At 37.3% G+C, this 22,903-nt stretch overlaps 1 long non-coding RNA gene across 2 annotated transcripts in view; it reads right to left on the bottom strand.

The window, feature by feature from the left end:
- LOC125251741 overlaps nucleotides 1–22,903 on the bottom strand; it is a 36,343-nt gene that overhangs the window by 11,529 nt on the left and 1,911 nt on the right. Inside the window, exons 4-6 of one of the 2 annotated variants that reach the window (XR_007181073.1) lie at nucleotides 11,250–11,285; nucleotides 10,428–10,610; nucleotides 5,675–6,038 (exon numbers count right to left, since the gene is read on the bottom strand). This is a non-coding gene — a long non-coding RNA (uncharacterized LOC125251741). The remainder of the gene's footprint in view (nucleotides 1–5,674; nucleotides 6,039–10,427; nucleotides 10,611–11,249; nucleotides 11,286–22,903) is intronic. The other variant, XR_007181074.1, reaches the window with a different exon arrangement.

Raw genomic sequence — 22,903 nt, 5'->3', positions numbered from 1 at the left:
ACTGGATTCATTCTCGTCTGTAATCATCATCTCACACTCTTGGGCTCGATTAATAAACCACACTGCTGCAATTATCTTCCAATAATTAGATTTTTACTAAATGTAAGGTAAGAATGAACAATACAGAGAGAAAATCTGAGACGAGAGCTTTACAGTGTCGAAACGGTCACGATTGTTCTCCGTTTCTGCTGCTTTTCAAGCTGCAAAAGAAACAAGAGCGTGTCAGTGGATAATGGGGTCATTTTCAGAGATGATGGTTTCTTTGATAAACACCCCACATTTCTCAAATCCACCCTGCCTGTGTTCAATCAGGTCCTGAAACCAGATATTGGTGTACAGAACCAGTTCCTGCCCATCGGTTCACTCATTTGTTAAGTAGCCGTGTAATTTGCAGGACATTGTACAACTGGTATGTCATTATCACAAAATAAAAGCCTTCAAAGCTCTGCTTTGCATTCAGGACAATGTTGTGATAATGAACAGTTTGCTGTACATGATCCCGTACACAGCTGATCATGTAAGCCGTGTAAGAATTAAACAGTACTTCAAAGCGGATATATATATAATAACACGAAATATTGCACACACATGCACTCAATATATACATACATACAGTATATATACAGTACAGTCCAAAAGTTTGGAACCACTAAGATTTTTAATGTTTTTAAAAGAAGTTTCGTCTGCTCACCAAGGCTACATTTATTTAATTAAAAATACAGTAAAAAACAGTAATATTGTGAAATATTATTACAATTTAAAATAACTGTGTACTATTTAAATATATTTGACAAAGTAATTTATTCCTGTGATGCAAAGCTGAATTTTCAGCATCATTACTCCAGTCTTCAGTGTCACATGATCCTTCAGAAATCATTCTAATATGCTGATCTGCTGCTCAAGAAACATTTATGATTATTTTCAATGTTGAAAACAGTTGTGTACTTTATTTTTCAGGATTCCTTGATGAATAGAAAGTTCAAAAGAACAGCATTTATCTGAAATACAAAGCTTCTGTAGCATTATACACTACCGTTCAAAAGTTTGGGGTCTTTTTTTGAAAAGAAATTAAAGAAATGAATACTTTTATTCAGCAAGGATGCATTAAATCAATCAAAAGTGGCAGTAAAGACATTTATAATGTTACAAAAGATTAGATTTCAGATAAACACTGTTCTTTTGAACTTTCTATTCATCAAATAATCCTGAAAAAAAATATTGTACACAAATATTTTGTACAATTGTACACATTAAATGTTTCTTGAGCAGCAGATCAGCATATCAGAATGATTTCTGAAGGATCATGTGACACTGAAGACTGGAGTAATGATGCTGAAAATTCAGCTTTGATCACAGGAATAAATTACTTTGTGAAATATATTCAAATAGAAAACAGTTATTTTAAATTGTAATAATATTTCACAATATTGCTGTTTTTTACTGTATTTTTAATTAAATAAATGTAGCCTTGGTGAGCAGACGAAACTTCTTTAAAAAACATTAAAAATCTTAGTGGTTCCAAACTTTTGGACTGTACTGTATATATATAGAGTTTGGCGTCAATATGGCAAACATTGCAGAGATACAGCCTCAGAGTCTTTTGGCATCATGCCAAAATGGTTTCATCGATCGACACAAAATCTGTAGCTTTTTGCCGGCATGGTCCGAAGATGATCTGACTTGAATTTGGTGAAAATCAGACAAACAGTCTAGGATGCGTTTGAAAAGGTAGGTTTTTTTTTAAAGAAAATCAAAATGTCGAACATGAAGTTTGGCCAACTATGGAAAAAATGGTGTCTATGTTCTCGGCATGATCCAAGGAAATTATTCAGATCGGTTTTAATTACAATAGGATAATTTATTCAAAAGTTATTTGCATTTTTAGAAGAATAACACCAACGATTACAATCGGTGCAGACACACTTTCGGTGCTTGGCCCCTAATTATTAACTAAACAAATGTTTTAGAATTTATTGAAAATACGCACCAGGGTGTTTGCTGGTGTCGAAGTGAAAATGGCTCTGCTTCACCTTCACAAAAAATCAATGCAAATGGACTGAACATGATGCGAATGCAACAGCACACGAGGAATCACCCACAAGGAGCGTTCATCCTACATACAAACAAACCAGCGGGAACATCGCATGCGGTCCTGCATTAACACTCGACACTAGCAGAGCGAGATTCTCTCTGACAGACAGTCGGGCGAACAAACCTCACATCGCATCTGACTAAATGATGTCAGAGAAAAGCCCCGAGGATGCGGATTGAGTCATAAAGGCCAGAAATAGCAGCGTACAGATACTGAGACACACAATCCTAAATGACAACAAATCTGCACTCAGAATCTCCAGTAAGAGGCCGTCAATCCACATTAAGAGCTCTGAATGTTCCAGCAATGTAAATCAGCACATAAATCACATCAAAACTCGTCGCGCACACACACATCGGTGGCTCTTAAAGCAGATCCGACGCTCTCTGTGTGCCTGTGAGAGGGAGATAAAGAAGTGTGTGATTGGCTATTTGTCAGAGCGTGCGTGTTTATTATTGCCAATTGGCGATTAATCACGGTGGGAGACGGATCCGAGCGGGTGAAGCCTGGCAGGACCGACGCTGAAGAGATAGAGAGAATACAGAGAGAGAGGAGGAACACATTATTACTGCGAGACAGAAACACAGGAGGCCTTTAGAAGCAGACAGACAGGAGAGAGACAGAGAGACAGGCTTCTCAGAAGAACCATAATAATACCACAAGTTTTCAGAAATGTAGGTCATTTTCATTTTTAACACACATAACTTCAATACTCAGTGCATGGAGGTTTCAACACATTACTAGCAGCACTAGTACTAGTGATACGTGACTAGCAAACACAACTACTGATAAAATGCAGGTATACCAGATCAAGTATCTACTCAAGGTCAAAAATACACGTATGATCTGCAGATGTGATGGAGTGAAGATGCTTCTCTTTGATCGGTTGTCTGTCAGCGGTACAGAGACACACTCGACTCCCGCTGGCAGAAAACGCACCTTTGGAGACACATTTTAGGTCACACAGTTTAGTGCACACTAACAAGTGCACGCTAATTTAAGTGTACTGCAAGCCTAACATAAACCATCCTGACGCTCAGATATTTATATTTCAACATAAAATTATATTTTCTTTAAAAACAAGCAAAGAAAAAATCTCATTTAAAGGGAATGTACATGCTTTAAAGGAATAGTTCATCCAAAAATGAAAATTCTGACATTATTTACTCACCCTCAACCATTGACTTCCATAGTATTTTTTTCCTACTATGGAAGTTAATGGGGACCAACTGTTTTGTACAACACTTTGGTCAGTGTAAGCTGAATTTAAATGTGCTCTATAAATAAAATTGACTTACTAATTTACTTACTAACTGTTTGGTTACCAACATTCTTCAACATATCTTCTTTTGTATTCAACAGAAGAAAGAAACTCATACAGGTTTGGAACAACTTGAGGTTGAGTAAATGATGACAGAATTTTCATTTTTGGGTGAAATATTCCTTTAAACACTTTAAACACCAAGAACGATATCTATAAAGTAGGGTTGCCCCCTAATAGTCGACTAACCGTTAGTCGAAGAGAAGAGGCTTAGTCGACCAAAATGTATTAGTCACTTAGTCACAGGGAAAAAATTCACAGGAAGTGGCAAAGTCACGGAGAGATCATTAACAGTTGGACATTCAAACGCTCACCTATACATCGACCTCAAATATGGCTCATCACCTCAAACATGTAAGTAGTAGTAACTTTACATGGCTGCTCACTTTAATGTTAACCTAGAAAAATGTGTTTGTGTGGAGTGAGAAAGCTGAATAGTAACATGGAGGCGCCGGCGCGATCACTTGCACTTAAAATACTCCGTCATTTTTGGTCATACAGATAAGAGTAATACATCTTTTGAATCTGTAAAGAGTCTACTTGTATTTGTGCACTCACAATAACAACAAAACATTGTGCTTTTGTAAAATAAAGCAAGCAAACAGGGTGCATTTTCCGCCGTCTCTCTCTCTGTGAACTGCGCGATAAAAAGAACGAAATGAACTGAAACTCCAGGTAAACTTGCCTCACAGACATGAAAAATACATCTATAGAAAGCGAAATGTCTACTTTTAAATGAACCAATTCAAATGGAAAACAAATATTCTCAGATTATGTAATCCATATGAAACGTGCATGAAAATACAGAAAACATTAGTTTATCAATTAATTATTATTAAATTATTAAAATGTTAAAGCAGTCTCATTGCTGTTTTAAAGCATTAAAGCATTAAAGGCTCTTTATTATGATTGATATGGTTTATTAATAAACGTGCAATTGGTCGACTAATGCTTAAAATGAACGACTACTAGTCGACCTGGGGTGCGTTTCCCAAAGCGAACTATGGTCGCAAGTTCCGTCGTTACCAATAGAGTTCAATGGGACTTACGACCATGGTTCACCAACGATGCTTTCGGGAAACGCACCCCAGAATAATCTTTAGTCGAGGGCATAATCTTTAGTCGAACTATATTATCATCCACACGTTTATTATAAGTGCGCGCTGCAGTTTTGTCGTCTGTTGCTTTAAATGCTCAAGCTCTTTAAAGCAGGATGGATTCTGATTGGCAGTCAATGTTTTTAAAAATGTTCTGAAAGAGATTCCAGCGATATCGTTTATTATGTCATTTCATTATCATTATTGTTGTGGTGTAAACTCTGCTATTCTTTTATATTTTTAGAACTATATCTTTATCATTATTATAGTTAGTGTCTTTGGTGTGAAGAGGCTTTTAGACATTTCTGGTCTCCATTTTTTGCCATCTTACCAGATTCAACAAAAGAATCTTTAGAGCCGGGTCAGGCAGATCATTTTTGGAAAAAGTAACAATGTCTCTTCAAATTTAATGCTGCTAGCTATCCCGAGGAGGTGTTTATTTATTTATTTATTTATTTAAAATATATTGCTCACTGCATGTTAACTAATGCATTAAATAATGTTAACAAATGAGACCTTAGGGTAAAGTGTTACTCATTGCTCTCAGATGTTTGTGCTACATTCATCAGGAGTAATTAAAATGAGTCAATAGTTGTCATACAGTACGAGTACAGAGATATGACATGAATGTGAATGGCTTTTTATTGCAAGTCTTGTTATTGTTGAGATCTCTATTAAAACTATTTGCAGCTAATATGTTCTAAGAATTCTTTAAAAACGTTTTTTCTTGGTTATGTGAATGTTGAGGGAACATTCCATTTTATTGTTCTTTAAACATTATGAGAATGTTACATTTGAATGCTCTCTGAACATTCCGAAACAAATAGTAACATTTAAAAAACGTTAGACGAACATCCAACTAAAATGTTTCAGAAATAAAATGCTCAATGAACGATGTACAGTATAAATAACGCTTTGAGATCATTATTAAAGACCAGATAACTTTGAACAAACGTTCTATTAACGTTACTGGAAGAACGTTTGTTCTGAGAACCTTCTGAGAACGTTCTCAGCTGGGGTCTCAGGGTCGTGAGGAGAAACATCTGAGAAACAGCAAAACTCTGCATTTGTGCTCCACTGCTGTTTACGGGAAAGAATTGAGATCTCAAGAGAAACAATTTTTGGATTTGAGAAAAAATGGATTTCATTTGTGATTATTCTTACCTATAGCACACACACATTCAGTCCACGTCGGCAGGATTTTTCGCCCCTCATGAAGCGAGTCGGTTAGCTGGTCAATCCTCCATCAGGTGTTTGATTTGAGCTCAGATACTGATGGGATTTCACACCACAATCACTCAAACGGAGAGAAAGAGAGATGCTTTATCTCGAGCAAAACACACACACATACACACATAGAGGATCGATCACACAAACACATAATGTCAACAAATATAAGCTGTGTGCATGTGTGGCCGCTCGTCTGATGCTGAAGAAACCAGAGGAAGCTGGAAGTGAGGAACTGGAGCTGTCGGACATCTTGTGTGCAGAAATACACAGCTGATTCGTTCACGAGACGAGGACCATCCTAGAACAAACAGGAGAGTTCACAGAATTAAAAATAATGATTGACAAACTTACAAACACACAGAAACACACAGGAGAATGACGCGCTGCAGGGGCGAATGAGGTGTTTCTGATAGAAATTAATTCTGCTCATCAAGAAGAATTAAAGAGAACATTAACACAAGATCCAAAACAGCAGCTAATGACAGAGAGATACGAACGGTTTTATTAAAAGACCGCAAGCTGCTGATTGTCTCGGTAACTGGTGAGCAGACACATCTGCTTCATCTGCGGTTTATGATCTTCACACAGGATATTGTCATTATCTGTGCTGGTGTTACTGAAGAGAAAGTCATTTTCCTTCACAGAAGTGCCTGTTATACAGTCATCTCATCACATCAGCGTCTGTCCTGCTGCTTCTGTCTCTGAGTTTCTCCGTTTCTTTTCTCGTCTCTGTGGCAAACTACTATACCACATCTACATTTCTATTGTGCACAGCATGAGAATATATTCATAGATGACCTACACCAAAGCATACTGCACTGGATACTGTATCCCACAATGTAACTCACTCGACCTGATCTTCTATTTCCAGTATAACTCATAAACCAGAAGTGATGTCAGCCCTGAATCAAGATGATTCATAATTCGATCAAAGCTTAGCTGTTTTTACACAAAAATTGTGTTGTTGTAAACTACAACAAACACTCAAAAAAATGATTTTTTGATGCTGTTCACTTTATGTAAACAACTTATTTTGATTCAACACCATTGTATTAGGTTTCTGGTTCAAATTTAATTGCTTCATGTTAATTTGACTTAAAACAATTACTTTTTGACTTAACTTGATGTTTTCATATTAAAATAACATGTTTCAATCAAGTAAACTCAACCAGGACTCAATCAAACAAGACTTTCACAACCCATCATGGTTTGCAAAGGGGCTGATCTAGGAGTGTAAATGTTGAAATAAACTGTTATTTTAAGCAGTTTTTAGCAACATGAGAAAATGGAGAGACTTTTTAATGTTTACTGTTCTATTATGTTGGTATTTAAAAGTTTCTGTTATGTTAATAGTTTTGGGGTTACCATCGTGGTGAAGTGTAGAACATGTGCTTGGGTTGAGGACCTGCTAACAACAATTAAAGTTGTTTTAATAATAAAAACAACTGTTTTGGGCATGCCATAAAGGGAATATACCCATCTTCTGGCTAACGCTTAACAAAAAGAGACTTTGCAGAGTGAAGATTTTGTAAAAGTTGTGAAAATGGTTCTTGAATGTGTCCAATGTGTCTTGAATGCTAAAATTAAGTTAACTTTATGTGCAAATTTTATTTCAACAAACAGAAAAATTAAGTAGTTTGTACAAAGACTAGTCTTGTTAGATCTACGTAATAAAATTATGCAAAAGAATTCATTATATTTTTTAAGTAAATCAAGCATATAATTTTTATCAGTGAACTAAAACTATTAATTATCATTTTAGTTCATTGAAAAAAAGCTGAAATAAATTAAAATATAAATATTAGATTTTAGAATTTAAAAATGTAAATGAAAATGTGAAAATTTGCCTTGGCAACTAACTGAAATAAAACAAGTTCAAAGAGCTAAAAATACTAAAACTGAAACATAAATATATAAAAAAAAAATGATAATAAAAATGACGAAGCACATAACAAAATTACTGAAACTTAAGCTAAAATAAACAAAGTTCAGGTTCAAGAGCTAAAAATACTAAAACTGGAACATAAATAAAGCTAAATAAATATAAAAAAATAATAATAAAAATGACAAGAACACAAAATTACTGAAACTTAAACTAAAATAAAGTAATTTCAAGGTGAAATGCTAAAATTATTAAAACTGAAATAAAATACAGCTAAAGAGAAATATTAAAATAATAAAAATGATAAAAGCTCATAACAAAATTACTGTTCAAGTTTAAGTGTTAAATATACCAAAACTGAAACATAAATAAAGCTAAATATTTAGAAAAAAAATAATAACAATGACAAAAGCACAACAAACTTTCTGAAAATTAAACTGCATTTAAATGAAAAAAAAAAGGCCATTCAAAATATAGCTGCAAGCAGCGATGCGGGGCCAAGCTCCTGAAGGGGCTTTAGCGCAATGCAGAGCAGGAAGAGCAAAACAGCAGAAATTGAGCGAATATGAAAAACAGCTAGTTCAGTATTACGGGTGAGAATGAACTCAGAATTTACAAAAGTTTAAACACAAATTAACACAGCATGAATAAAATTACATTTATTTCTAATCCAAGAGGGATAAAGATCAGTACAATGCTGACCTGCATAATAAAGGAATCAAAACACACAATTTCATAAAACTGTTCCACCCTAAGTTCAAACCCACAATCCTAAGGTGTTCATCAGGCCTCTGGCTATACACTTTGCGCAACTTGAGGATGCACATTCACCAGGCTGTTGAGGAAAGCTTTCAGTGTGTGAATGAGCACATCAAAAGTATTACTTAGCATTGTAACCAGATTAGCATGATAAGCAAACTTAATGCTAATGTAACTTATGGTTAACCTGATAGCTGAAGAGCCACAATAGAAAGAATGGCAAATGGTTAGCATGCTAACCAATTAGCATGCTAAGCTAACTAGCATGAGACAACAAACACAGGCAGGGTCAACTCTGGAGAGATATTTCTCAGGAACGGTAGCGAATATCAAACATCCGTTTAGTCATTTCTGTGCGGCTCGTTCTAAAGACCATCCGAGGCAAAAATTGGACAAAATTTGTAGGAGGAGTAATGAAAAAACTGTTTTTCATTTAATTCAATATGGCAGAAAGGTACATTTAAGGAAAATGACAAATTACACATCGTTGGAATCGGCATAAACCAGGGAAAGAAACGAAATAGAGAAAACAAAATTTGGACAATGTTGTCAAAAGAGTTTTTGCAAAACTCCTTACATCTCTGGAACACTAGGTGGCGCTGAACTTTTCAGGTACCTACTGGACATTCTGAAATGACCAATTTTTGTAAATATGTTGTCAAATTGTTTAAAAGATATTGCAATTTATCACAAAATAGCAGACAAATTCAGTATCCTCGAATTTGGCATGACACAATGAATCCATAGACACCATTTTCTAGATCTCATGACCTGTAGGTGGCGCTGTTTCCAAATTTGGCATGGACCCTCAGATCATGGTTCTGATGAAGCGTACCAATTGTTGTTTTGATTAGGCTGAGATACAGGCTCTGAACCAGTTTTGGGTCGACCTTATTGAGTTTGTGACATCATAATTTTTGAACAAAGATGAATAAAAAAATTCTGTTCTGTTGCAGCTCAGTCCATAGATCATCTGATCAAATGTTGGACAAAACTGGACAAAATTTGAAGGAGGATTAACAAAAAAACTGAATACTGTACTTTTCAAAATGGCTGCTACTGTAATGGGCCGAGTCTTCATTTTTCTAGAACAAAGGATTCAAAAGTTATAACCTTTAGAAAAGAGTTCACTGTGGAGTTGGTCCAAATTGGTCCAATCACTACTCATGACCATCTCTACAATTGTGCTAAATTTCATCCTTTTCTCATGTTCTGTTGATAGGGCTGCCATTGACTCCCATTGGGGAGGAATAATAATAAAGTAAACCAACAATTACAATAGGGGCTACAGCCCCTTAATATTAAAACCTACTAGAAAAGCATACAAATAATGCACTGCAATGTATTAAAAATGGAAAAAAAAAAAACAGTGAGCAGCTGTAAAACAAAACTGACCAATCTGAAAATTTTGAAAATATCATATATACACATGCTCAAGACTTCACAGAACATCTCATGACATAAACCATGTGAAACACATTCACAGTACAGTTCAGTACAGTTTCTACTGCTCAGTATGCAGTATGCTCTTGAAATCGTCCTTTCAGCCGGACCGCCTCTGACTGATGATTGCAGATAATTACACCTATTTGAAAGCAGCTTTTCAAATGCAGCCGCAGTGAAGCATTTTTGCTGCCTGTCATTTAAGAGCCGTGTTGATATAACAGTCTTTTCATGCAGCTCACTTCCGTCCACAGAACAAGCCATTAACGCCTGTTTGAGCGGCTGTGAACACGCTCGAGGCCGTTGCATTTGTTAGAGTTAAACAACAGCTGCGTTGGGATGCTGAAAGTGTTTGGTCGGTTTATAAAGATTCAGATCTAGGAGGGTCATGGATGAACTGCAGGAGTCTGAGCTTATGGTTTACAGTATGTGAGCTGATGTGCACAAAGTTGATGCGCAACTTAATAAAGACTCATTGAGGTGCTTCAGCTGCATGTGAAGATCACAATCAGACCCTCAGGTCACGTTCAGCTCCTCTCTTCGATCACACCGCCTGTTTGATTTAATAAATTATTCCCCAACGATATTTATTGATCATCTTACATTGAGCGACCTCCTCCTCCTCCTGTCAGCACAAGCGCTAAACGATTTCCAGGTGACTCGCTGGTCTGGATGATTCTGGAGGTTCGGCCGGATGATCGTCTCCAGGAGCCAGAGAGAGATTAAAGTCAGACTCACACCACTGCACCTCAATGACTTCAGACACCTCACTCTGACACACACACACTAAAACAATACAGTAAAAATTGTGAAATATTTTTACCGTTTAAAACAGCGTCTTTCTATGTGAATATACAGTAAAGTGTAATTTATTCCTGTGATCAAAGCTGAATTTTCAGCATCATTACTCCAGTCTTCAGTGTCACATGATCCTTCAGAAATCATTCTAATATGCTTATTTCTGATTATTATCAATGTTGAAAAAAGTATTTTTGTGGAAACTGTGATACATTTTATTTTTAAGAATTTTTTGATGAATATAAAGTTCAAAAGAACAGCATTTATTTGAAACAGAACCTTTTAATGTCTAATGTGAAACTAACAAACTCAAGGACACTTTGAGCACAAAAACACTCACAATGACATTCAAAAACACTCAAACAGACTCCAGTTTGACTGACAGATAGTGAAGATGGATTCAATGGTGAGCTTATCAATAAAGAGAGACTGACTGAGTCGTGTGAAATGAGCTATCGATCACAGACCCAGAGGACATAACAGTGGCCCAACGGGACCCAGAGACACAGAGAGAGAAAGAAAACAAGAAGATGGAAAGAAAAGCAATGGGTGAGGACAGAAAACAACACCTCAAACGTGGAGGATTTGATGTGTTTTATAGTGTCTTACAGACGCTGAATCCTTTACCTGAAGAAGAGAGACTTCCTGCCTTCATGGCTGAACCTGTCAAAAACAATAATATAATATAGCTGCAGGCAGCAATTACCGGGGTTCAAGCTCTTTAAGTCTTTTAAGCACATGCGTAAAAAGGTATAAGTTTTAATTAGCAAGCCTGTAACCATCTCGATCATAGATGGAAAAGACCATTTACAGCAAATACAGGCAATTTACCATAGAAAATATATGGTTTATAAAGCTTTTTAACAGTCCAAAAATCTAGGACTAGATCATCAAAGTTGGTTTTTGAAATAATCTCCAATTCGATGAAGCAGCGGTCCTAGAGACAAAGAATGAGGAGTTCTACCATGTGGTATGAATGTCTTGGGCGTGCATGAAAAATTGCGCAATACACAATCCTTTACGCACGTGAAAAACGTGAAGGCACCCCCTGGTGGAAGATTTGTTTAGAATTTCTCACAGGCCTCTAGGGCCGTGAGTCAAAGTTTCATTCCGATCGGCCTCCATTAACCTTGTCTGATTGCTGCTCAAAATTCATTGGAAGATGGCGGACATGTTTTTTGAGATACGTCAATGTCCTCATAAACGGTCATTGCACCTTGGACAAAGACACTGCATGCCAATTTTCAAGTCGATTTGACTAACGGTGAAGTAGTTATAGCCATTTTCATGTTTTTTTTCCCTGTTATAGCGCCACCAAGTGGCCATTCGTCACACCCTTTTTCACACGACCACAGAATCAGCTCATACATAGGTGTGCCAAATTTGGTGAAAATAACTAATTCCATTCACGAGTTATAGCCATTTTAGTAAATGTGGCTCCGCCCATTTCAAAAGTTTTGGCGGCCCTTGGGGACCGTGAATCGGAATTTCAACATTTTTTTTGATAACTATTGACAATCAGACTCCAGAGAATCTCACTGCACTGGTTTGGTTCCAAACCTAGGACTAGTTCGCAAGAGCAGTTTTTTGAAAAAATCCAAAATACTCATGTCCGTCTTGAGCCAAAGATTCCAATTATATAAAACACATTTCGTACTTTTGACCGCTGTAGCGCCCCCGTCAGGCCAATCGGGGCGAGCTTTGGTGACATTGTAGACGGTCTGAGTACTACCAGCCCTCAAAGTTTCAAGTCTCTATGACTTACGGTTTGGTCTGCCCGATCACTTTTATGTGAGAATGCCGATCCTTGGAAATTTTAACAATTACAATAGAGTTTCAGCACTATACGCTTGAACCCCTAATAAAAAACAATAAAAGAAATACTTTAATTACAGTAATTACAATCATGAGGCAAATGTGCAAACAATTATTTTTTCTATATTTTTTCTATATTTTTTCTTTTGGTTTTGGGTTGAAATGTAGCATATTTACAGTCGTATTGCACACAAAACTGGAAAGCACTCCTGAAAAGATGCAACGGGGACCAGATTTTACGCCGCAAGGGAAAAGTTCACAGGGCGATAAGCATCTCAAATTATTAAACAAGTACAAACACAGACACCCGTGGCCGTTCGTCACCTCTGTGGCCCTCGGCCTGTAAACAGACCTCCACGGATAGCCCTGAAACAGAAGTCAGGACGAGGAACAAGCAGTGAAAAGCGCACATATTGACGGAGCAATTTGCTGAGGGATTGTAGACCGGTCTCGAGGGGGCAGTACGTATTAATTACCATCTCTTCATCTGTGGCCGCCGTGCGCCCCGTCCATGAATCAGAACGCTGTCAGGATGGTTAATGCTCGTAATTGACTGGTTGATAAGAGTCCTGAGCTCTCACGCTCTGCCTGCATCTGATGCAAAGCCACTCCGATACGCTGATGAACTTAATATTCACGCCAGCGACTCTGGAGAGAATTAGCTGGCCGACAAGGTCGTGGAGAGTAGCTCAGCTGGCCCGAAATCCTCTCTCACACACACACATCAAAGGGCACTTTGAAGGGACAAAGACATGTCAGCTAAACTGGGATTGGGGCTGATTCTAGTGAGCGACTTCAAAACTGATGTGTGACAAACTCTCGACTCCGATGAGCTCCACATAAAGGGATTAGAGACGCTTCATGTGATGATTAAGTCATTTCAAAGTCAAAGCAATTCTGAAGTTATTAGTAAAAAATAAATATTCATGTCATCATCAGAGCGGTGTTAAGAATTTAGCACTTTATGGTCATGCCACAATGTTTAATCCAATATTTAATCTTTTCTAAATCTCGAGTTGCCATGAACTGTATGGGAAATGGATATATATGACTGTTTGGAAACTAATATACATGTATGCATTTGCCAAAATGTGCAGCAAACGATGTCTATACTGCAGTATAAAGTATGTATAGTGTGCACAGTATGCAATTTTTTCAGTATGTGTACTCCAGTATAACGTATATATACTCTGGATAATACAGTATGTACTTTTTCAGTATGCATAGACTAATGTGCAGTGAACAATATGTATACAGCAGTACAAATTATATAGTGTGCACAGTATGCATAAACTAATATACATGTATGCACTTGTCAAAATGTGCAACAAACAAAATGTATACTTCAGTATACATACATACTGTAAGTATATTTACAATGCACAGTATTCAATTGTTGAGTATGCACAGACTAATGTGCATGTATGCATTTGCCAAAATATGCAGCAAACAATGTCTATACTGCAGTATAAAGAATATTAGTGTACACAGTATGCACTTTTTCAGTATGCATAGACTAATGTGCAGTAAACAATGTGTATACTGCAGTGTAAAGTATATACAGTGTACATTGTATGCAATTTTTCAATATGCGTACACTAATGTGCAGTGAAAAACATGTACAGTGTACTACAGTACAAAGTATATACAGTGTGCACAGTATGCAGTTTTTCAGTATGCATAAACTAATATGCATGTATGCATTTGCCAAAATGTGCAACGAACAATAAGTATACTACAGTGTAAAGTATATATACTGGGCACAGTATACAATTTTTCAGTATGCATAGACTAATGTGCATGTATGCATTTGCTCATTGAAAATCAAACTCATGACTTCAGTGTTGCTGCTATAGCGAATGCATACAATATATTATATAAAAAGGTACTATATACTGTAGAGTATGCACTAAGCAGTATGTTAGTGTCACATTTCTAATATATACTTAGCTGCACATCCTCACAAAAGACAAATAATTGGCTCACAGAGATGCTGTTTCCATCACAGCCTCACTGTAAGCTCCAATATTCTCGACGGCCAGAAGCGCTCTTATAACTTCTGTTTCACCTAGAGCGAGAGATGAGCAGAATAAATATGTGCAAAACTAAACAATAAAGGCAGAAAAAGGTGCATCAAAGAGAGGCTGTTCTCCAGACGGATACGTGAAGAGGAAATGAGTGTTACCTGAACAGCTCTCAGGAAATCTGAAGGGTGTACAAATGATATAGAAACACAGCACATGCCCTCTGAAATGAATGACTCCACTGTATTACAAACAATTTCTGATTATTACAATATCTAACATGTTATACTAACAGTGACAAAGTTCTACATTAATTAATATTTTCTATTAATGGTGTATGTTAAGTCAAGCATCATTATATTGCTCATTCTTAAAGGCAAAATGTGCAGTGAATACGTATACTGCAGTATAAAGTACATATACTATGCACAGTATGCAGTTTTTCAGCATGCATAAACTAATATGCATGTATGCATTTGCCAAAATGTGCAACGAACATGTACACTACAGTATGAAGTATACATGCTGTGCAAAGTATGCAATTTTTCAGTATGCAGACTAATGTGCAGCGAACAATATATATACTGCAGTATATACTGTGTACAGTATGCAATTTTTTAGTATGCATAAACTAATATGCATTTGCCAAAATGTGTAACAAATCTGTATACTGCATTATAAAGTATACATACTGTGCATCGTATGCAATTTTTCAGTATGCATGGACTAATGTGCAGCAAACAATATGTATATTGAAGTACAAAGTATATATACTGTGCATAGTATGCAATTTTTCAGTATGCATAAACTAATATGCAAGTATGCATACGCCAAAATGTGCAGCGAACAATATGTATAGACCATATAGAAACACAACACTGTATTACAAACAATATCTGATTATTATTATAGCTACAATGTTATACAATCAGTGACAAAATTAATTAGTGGTGTATGTTAAGTCAAGCAACATTATTACTATTACTATATACTGCTATAACATTACTACTCATACTATATATACTATATACAGTACACACACACATACATAAATGTACACATCAAAATCATCACAACACAGGAAAAGGTCATTCATTTCTAAAGTATGTGCAACCTCATACTATGATGAGGGTCAGACTGTATGTGTCACTGCATCATCTGTCAGACAGGTAAATAACATCATTACATTTATTTTACAGCATGTCTGAATCACATCACATATAAAGTCAAGATGCGTCGCTTAACGTTCTTTGTTCCAATAATATTCTTTGCACACAGCGTGCTGAAGAGCGCCCGGCGAGGTGTCTGACAATGTAATCTATGATTTCGAGCAAATCCACTGATGGCAACATGACCAAACTCCCACCGGTCCAGATGCAATTTAAAATCTGCCAACCAAAGTCAAACAGTCAGGAGCCCACTTCAAAATGTTTAAGACCCTGATTTCCCCACTTATTGCGCGTGTGCACGGCTGCAGGAGACGCATTTGTAACACAGTCACGTCGCACGCTCCTTCAGCCTTATGTAGTGGCTGCTGAGAATTTCTCCAGCACTGCTGTGAACTTTCAAACACCCGCAAAACTGTTTCATCAGCCCACCCCTGCTGTACATATGGCATATATTATCTGACTACAGGACATTATCTCTGCATCATCAATTACATTTATGATTAAATTAATATCTGATCTTGATTGTGTTTCTGAACTCCCTGAAACGCCTCCATTGTAGTCTTGAGTTTTCTTCACAATATTCCTCATTTAAATAATTAATACACAGAATAAAGGGGCGGGGCCTGGTTGAGTTAGTTAGTAGTGTGTTGAAACTGGTGGTTATGGTAAGGGGCGGGACATTTCCCAAACACCAATCACAACACACTGCTCCAGCCGACCAATCAGAGCACATTGTGCTTTTCAGAAGGAGGGACTTCATAGAGACAGGAACTAAACAGAGCGTTACTGACAGACTGGGAAAGAGGAGCTGCAACAATGGAGAATATGAGGAAAATCATCAACATTCAAGCATGATACAAGGGCATAATATGGCCTTTTTAAAACACAAAATGCATACAATTAAATTTTTCTAAAATAAAAGCAACTAGCATTGCACCAAATCAACTTCAGATTGTCACTGTTAGCGTTGAAGATGCATGTCACCCATAAAATGTTCACAAACATTATCATTATCACTGTTCTCATAGATGACATCTGATGCACAGGCAGCCAAAATAGTCTCATCATTGTTAAAACATGAATAAAACTGCATTTATGACTAAATAATAATATTTGATTTAGAACACTCAATGCTAACAATAGTTAGCGGTTCAAGTTTGTAGCGCTGAAACTCTATTGTGATTGTTCAAATTTACAAGGATCAGAATTCTCCCCTAAAAGTGATCGGGCAGACCAAACTATAAGTCGTAGAGACGTGAAACACTGAGGGGTGGTAGAACTCACAAAGTCTACAACGACACCAAGGCTCGCCCCAATCGGCCTAACGGGGGCACTACAGCGGTCCAAAGTAATGGCTTATAACTCCTAAACCGTTAGGCGTAGGCTCAAGTGTCTTATAACGTGGAATCCTTGGCTCAAGACGTATTTGCTCGTAGTTCTTCGAAATTTTGGGGTATTTTGGATTCATTGAAAAACCAACTTTTGCGAACTAGACCTAGGTTTTTGACTCAATCAGAACCAAACCAGTGCAACAGGATTCTCCCGAGTCTGATTGTCAATAGTTATCCCAAAAAAAAAGTTGAAATTCACATTCACGGTCTCTAAGGGCCGCCAAAACGTTCGAAGTGGGCGGAGCCACTTTTACTAAAATAGCTGTAACTCGTGAGCGGAATAAGATATTTTCACCAAAATTGGCACACCTGTGTAAGAGCTCATTCTGTGTCACGTAAAAAAAGGACATGGCAACTGGCCACTTGGTGGCGCTATAACTGGAAAAAAAACATGAAAATGGCTATAACTACTTCACTGTTGGATTGACTTGAAAATTGGCATGCAGTGTCTTTGTCTGAGGTGCAATGACTGTCTATGAGGACACTGACGTATCTCAAAAAACTGCCATCGGCCAATGAAATTTGAGCAGCTAACAGACAAGGTTAATTGAGGCCTAGAGGCCTGTGAGAAATTCAAAAGAAATTTGCCACTGGGGGTGCCTTCGTGTTTTTCACATGCATAAAAATTTTTGTAATGCACATTTTTTTGCCTACGACATTCATACCACATGGTAGAACTCCTCATTCTGAGCAACTTTGCCTCTAGGACCGCTGCTGCCCATTGAATCGTTCGTTAAAAATATTGGAGATTATTTTAAAAAACAACTTTGGCGAACTAGTCTTAGGTTTTTGGCTCAACCTCAGTAACTGTTAAAAAGCTTTAAAAACTCTATATTTTCTATGGTAAATGGCTTGAATTTGCTGTAAATGTTTTTTTCAGTCTATGATCGAGATGGTTACAGTCTTGCCAATTAAAACATAATACCTTTTTTAGCATGTGCTTAAAGGCCTTAAAGAGCTTGAACTCTGATAATTGCTGCTTGCAGCTGTATATTTTTTTGCTTTTCTCGCTTTTCTACACTGAAAGCGACCAGCATTGCTTCAGATTGTCATTGGCTGTGATGAAGATGCATGTCATGTCAACCATCAGCTCAAACATTTTAGTGCAAACATTGGCTTATTTTAGCAAAAGTTAATCATTTTCACATTATCCTATTCGAGTCAAGTCACCTTTATATCTATAGCGCCTTATACAATACAGATTGTTTCAGAGCAGCAACATAGGAAAATAACAGAATCAAAGATGCAAACTTCATCAAATATCATGACTAATCCTAGAAAATAACAGGCAATTGAAATTAGAAGACCAGAAAGCTGGATTATAAATATCCAAATATCAGCCCTTTAAATATCTAACAAACAAAAGCAAAAAATTCCCACATTTGATATCAAAATCTTTTGAGGAAAATTAAGTGCCTGGAGAAGCTGCGGAAGAGTAAATATTGTCATGTTGACTTTAAACTTTGCCGTTGTCATGACAATCAGCACATCTTTTTTTTTTCTGTCGGCTTTACAGAAGAATCAATAATCAACTTTCAAAAGCATGTAAAAAGTACATAAACACCTTGTTGTGATATATAACATGGTTCTGATGTGATGCAACAGGAAAACTCCGCCTCTGATCTAACGTTATTGAGATTCAGAGGCTGTTGAGGTTTAATCTGTGAATCTGGAGCAGGTAAACAGACCTGAGGCTGTAATTTCTATATCAGCAGGGGAAGTCTTTTGATTTTATTCTTGGCTTACTGTTTAATGCATGTCTGAGTGTGGAGCACGTACGCGTGTAAACACACACTCCTCATTCACTGCTGACAAGCCCCTAAGCACACACACACACACACACACACACACACTGGATCTGTTCCAAAACCAAGTAAACTGTCTCGCAGTCTACTGTTTTCCAAGGGGCCGTTCACACAAGATGTGTTATTTTGTTTTAAAGGGATGCCCATTTTCACAAGATGTAATATCAGTCTCTGGTGTCTCCAGAATGTGTCTGTGAAGTTTCAGCTCAAAATCCCCCACAGATCATTTATTATAGCTTGTCAAATTTGCCCTTATTTGGGTGTGAGCAAAAACACGCCGTTTTTGTGTGTGTCCCTTTAAATGCAAATGAGCTCCGCTTTCCAGAAGAGGGCGGAGCTTTAACAGCTCAACAACAACAAAGCTGGAGAATCTCACGCAGCCAAAATGAGGAAAGTGTTCAGCCTTACATTGTTCAAACCGGAGTCGACACTGATGGAGAGACTCAGGAAGAAGTTACAACTTTTAGACGTTTCTGAATGGTTAGTGGATAAATTGATGTAGTTGCTGTGGAGTTGATTCAACTCATCCACTAGCATGTGCCGTCATGTTCATCTTTTGTGTTGAATTGACCCTCGTTTGGTGTAAAATGACGGCATGACAACAACACTCGACTACAACAACTCTTCCTCTTCTCTAAAGCAGCCCAACATGGCCCCGCCCCCGAGAACACACAACAAAATTTATGTAAATTTTAGGGTTAGTGATGTCACTGACCTGGGAAGAAAGCTCGTTGTAGTCCCTACCAGCCATTTAAAAAGCAATTTCTGTAAAAGAAAATATCTTCTTTGCATTGAACTTTGAGCGTCGTAACTTTGCGGAAGTTGTTTATGATCAAACAGCAACATTACACACTAACTAAAGTTAAAACATTTTTTTTTGAAGAGCAAAGAAACACGTGTCTTATCTTCATGGCTGGAGCGCATGCAGCTATGATGCCTTAAAATGCTTTCTAGGTAGGCAGCACACTAGGTGTTGGAACAGAAACACATTTGTGAGTTGACAGTCACTCTAGACTCGATCTCACTCCTCTAAGGATTGAGAGATTATTGAGTGTCTGTGACTTTCCATCATTCTGACTGTTCCAATAACATCAGACAACGTTCACTCGATTTCCATAAACTCACACACCTGAGAGACTAACATAACACACTGTCTTGCTCATTTTTTCTCTCTTTCTTAACCTCCTTGCAAACATTTAAAGAGCACAGTGCCCTACAAAGACAAAACCTAGTAACTACACCTTGACTGCACAACTACACACTGCCATCACGCATAATAATTACACTGCCTACCTTTCAGGAGAGCATCTAGAGAGCCTTAAAATATTGTCTAGGTAGGAAGCTTACTATATTTAGGCACAGAGCCTCTTTATAATAAAGCACATGCTAGTTTCTGTAAATCAGCTGAATTATAGCGGCTTTCCCGTTCGAAATGTCTACAGTATCTATTCATTCTCTCACACTGTGCATGTCAGTCACAGTCAAACACGACGTGACACACACACACACACATCTATAAACTCTCAGAAGTCAGTTTATAAAGAGTGCTGCTGTGAGACGTTGCCATGGTTACACTGATGTACTGTATTCCTGTAGTTGAAACACCTGATAAAAATTTAAACAGGAAACTTTTCAATGGAAACCTGTTTCCGTCATTAAATAAAAAACGGAAATTACGACCTTTTATCTCACAATTCTGACTTTCCTTCTTGTAATACTGTGTAATTATGATATCTGTTATCCAGTCTTCTACGAGTCTTCCTTTTGACCCTTTACCAACTCACTTAAAGCCTGTTTACCATCTTTATCTTCATTAATTAATAAAATTATTCACTCTTCACTTGTTTCTTGTTCTGTATCCTCCTCTCATCCAAGATGTCTTTCTTTCTTCAGTGGAAAAGAAATTTAAGGAAAACATTCCAGGATTTTTCTCCATATAGTGGACTTCACTGGGGTTCAACGGGTTGAAGGTCCAAATGTCAGTTTCAGTGCAGCTTCAAAGAGCTCTACATGATCCCAGATGAGGAATAAGAGTCTTATCTAGAGAAACGATTGGACATTTTCTTAAAAAAATACAAATTATATACTTTTTAACCACAAATGCTCATCTTGCACTGCTCTGTGATGCTCCACGCATGACGTAATCATGTTGGAAAGGTCATGCGTGACGTAGGTGGAAGTACTGAGCAAGTGTTTACAAAGTAAACATGCAAAGACTAAGTCAAACGGCCTTTCCAACATGATTACGTCATGCGTGGAGCATCTCAGAGCAGTGCAAGACGATCATTTATGGTTGAAAAGTATTTAATTTTTTATTTTTTTTTAGAAAACGGCCGATGGTTTCTCTAGATAAGACTCTTATTCCTCGTCTGGGATCATGTAGAGCTCTGCACTGAAACTGACATTTGGACCTTCAACCCGTTGAACCCCAGTGAAGTCCACTATATGGAGAAAAATCTCTTAAATTTCTTTTTGACTGAAGAAAGAAACACATGAACATCTTGGATGACATGGGGGTGAGTAAATTATTAGGAAATTTGAATTCTGAAATGAACTAATCCTTTAAATCTCCTATTATTATTCCCATCCTTAAGAAACCAGGGACTGATGATTACCCTCCGATTTCAAATTTGCCCTTCATCTCTAAAATCCTGGAAAAATGTGTTGCAACAAGTCCATGATAATATCTCCAATAATAAACTGTTTGAGCATTTTCAATCCGGCTTCCATCCCAACCACAGTTCAGAGACTGTTCTTATTAAAATCACTAAAGATCTGTTGTTTTCAGCTGACTCTGGTTTATTTATACTTGACGTTCTCGACCTGAGTGCGGCCGTTTTGATGCATAAGATACTCCTTGAAAGGTTAGTTTATATTGGGATCACTGGTCCTGGTTTATATCATATCACTCTGGTCGCACTCAGTTCGTCCAACTTAATCATTTTCGATCAAGATCATCTACAGTTACTACGGGTGTTCCTCAGGGCTCTGTTTTGGGCCCGCTTCTATTCATTATCTACTTACTCCCTCTTGGTCACATTTTCAGGCAATATGGTAATTCAATTTCACTGCTACGCCAATGACACCCCTTCTTTGTCCAGCTGTTTAGCTGAAATTAAAGACTGGCTTCAGATAACTCAATAGCAATAAAAACGAGAGGCACGAGATCTACTTTGACCAAATCTGATTGTTTTTCTGTGGATATTGATCAACACGAAATTTGTCCTTTCCCGCAGGTTAAGAGTCTGGGTGTTATTCTGGATAGCACACTTTCCTTTGAAGCTCATATTAATAATATTACGCATACTGCATACTTTTTCCTGTGTAATATTATTCATCTGTCCTTCTCTCACAATGAACAACACTGCAATCCTCATCCATGCACTGCTGCAACGCTCGTCTTCCTTCCAAACTTCTCTATAAACTTCAGTAGGTTCAGAACTCTGTGGCTTGTGTGCACATTTCACCAATTCTCCAGTGACTACACTGGCTTCCAATGAAGTATTGCACTGATTTCAAAATTCTGCTTCTCACATTCAAGGCACTTCACAATCTCGCTCCTCCGTACCATACGGATCTTCTTCATATTTATACCCCTCCGCTCTCGCTCTCTCTCTCGTGTCACCACGTATTACCTTTTTAAATTTTTCATTCCATGGCGGAAACAAGCTTCCATGGAATTAATAATAATAATAATGTATTTTATAACACCTTACAAGCAAAAAACCTTACGGTTTGTTCAGTTCTCTAACACTAAGTGTGAGAAACTACCTTCACAAACACCGCTAATTATTTTCAAATGTTCCCAAGTGTAATGCATTAGTAAAGGTAAGAGAGCACTTGGACTCTAAAGATAAATCATTAGTCTTAGTCAATAAAGCATTGTTTTGTTCCACATGAACCAGTGGATCTGTTACACATACCTGATGATCTTGAGCTCACAGATGAAGGAAATGAGGAAGTTCAGACATAAACAGATGCTGCACTCAATAAATCGCAAATGTGTTTATGTATATAAAAGCACATGAATCTGTTATTATTCACTGCAGTTATTATGCAAAAACACGCAGAATTACA

The sequence above is a fragment of the Megalobrama amblycephala genome, linkage group LG17 (assembly GCF_018812025.1).
Source record: "Megalobrama amblycephala isolate DHTTF-2021 linkage group LG17, ASM1881202v1, whole genome shotgun sequence".
NCBI classification, from domain to species: domain Eukaryota; kingdom Metazoa; phylum Chordata; class Actinopteri; order Cypriniformes; family Xenocyprididae; genus Megalobrama; species Megalobrama amblycephala.
This window is presented reverse-complemented; position numbering and strand designations above follow the sequence as displayed.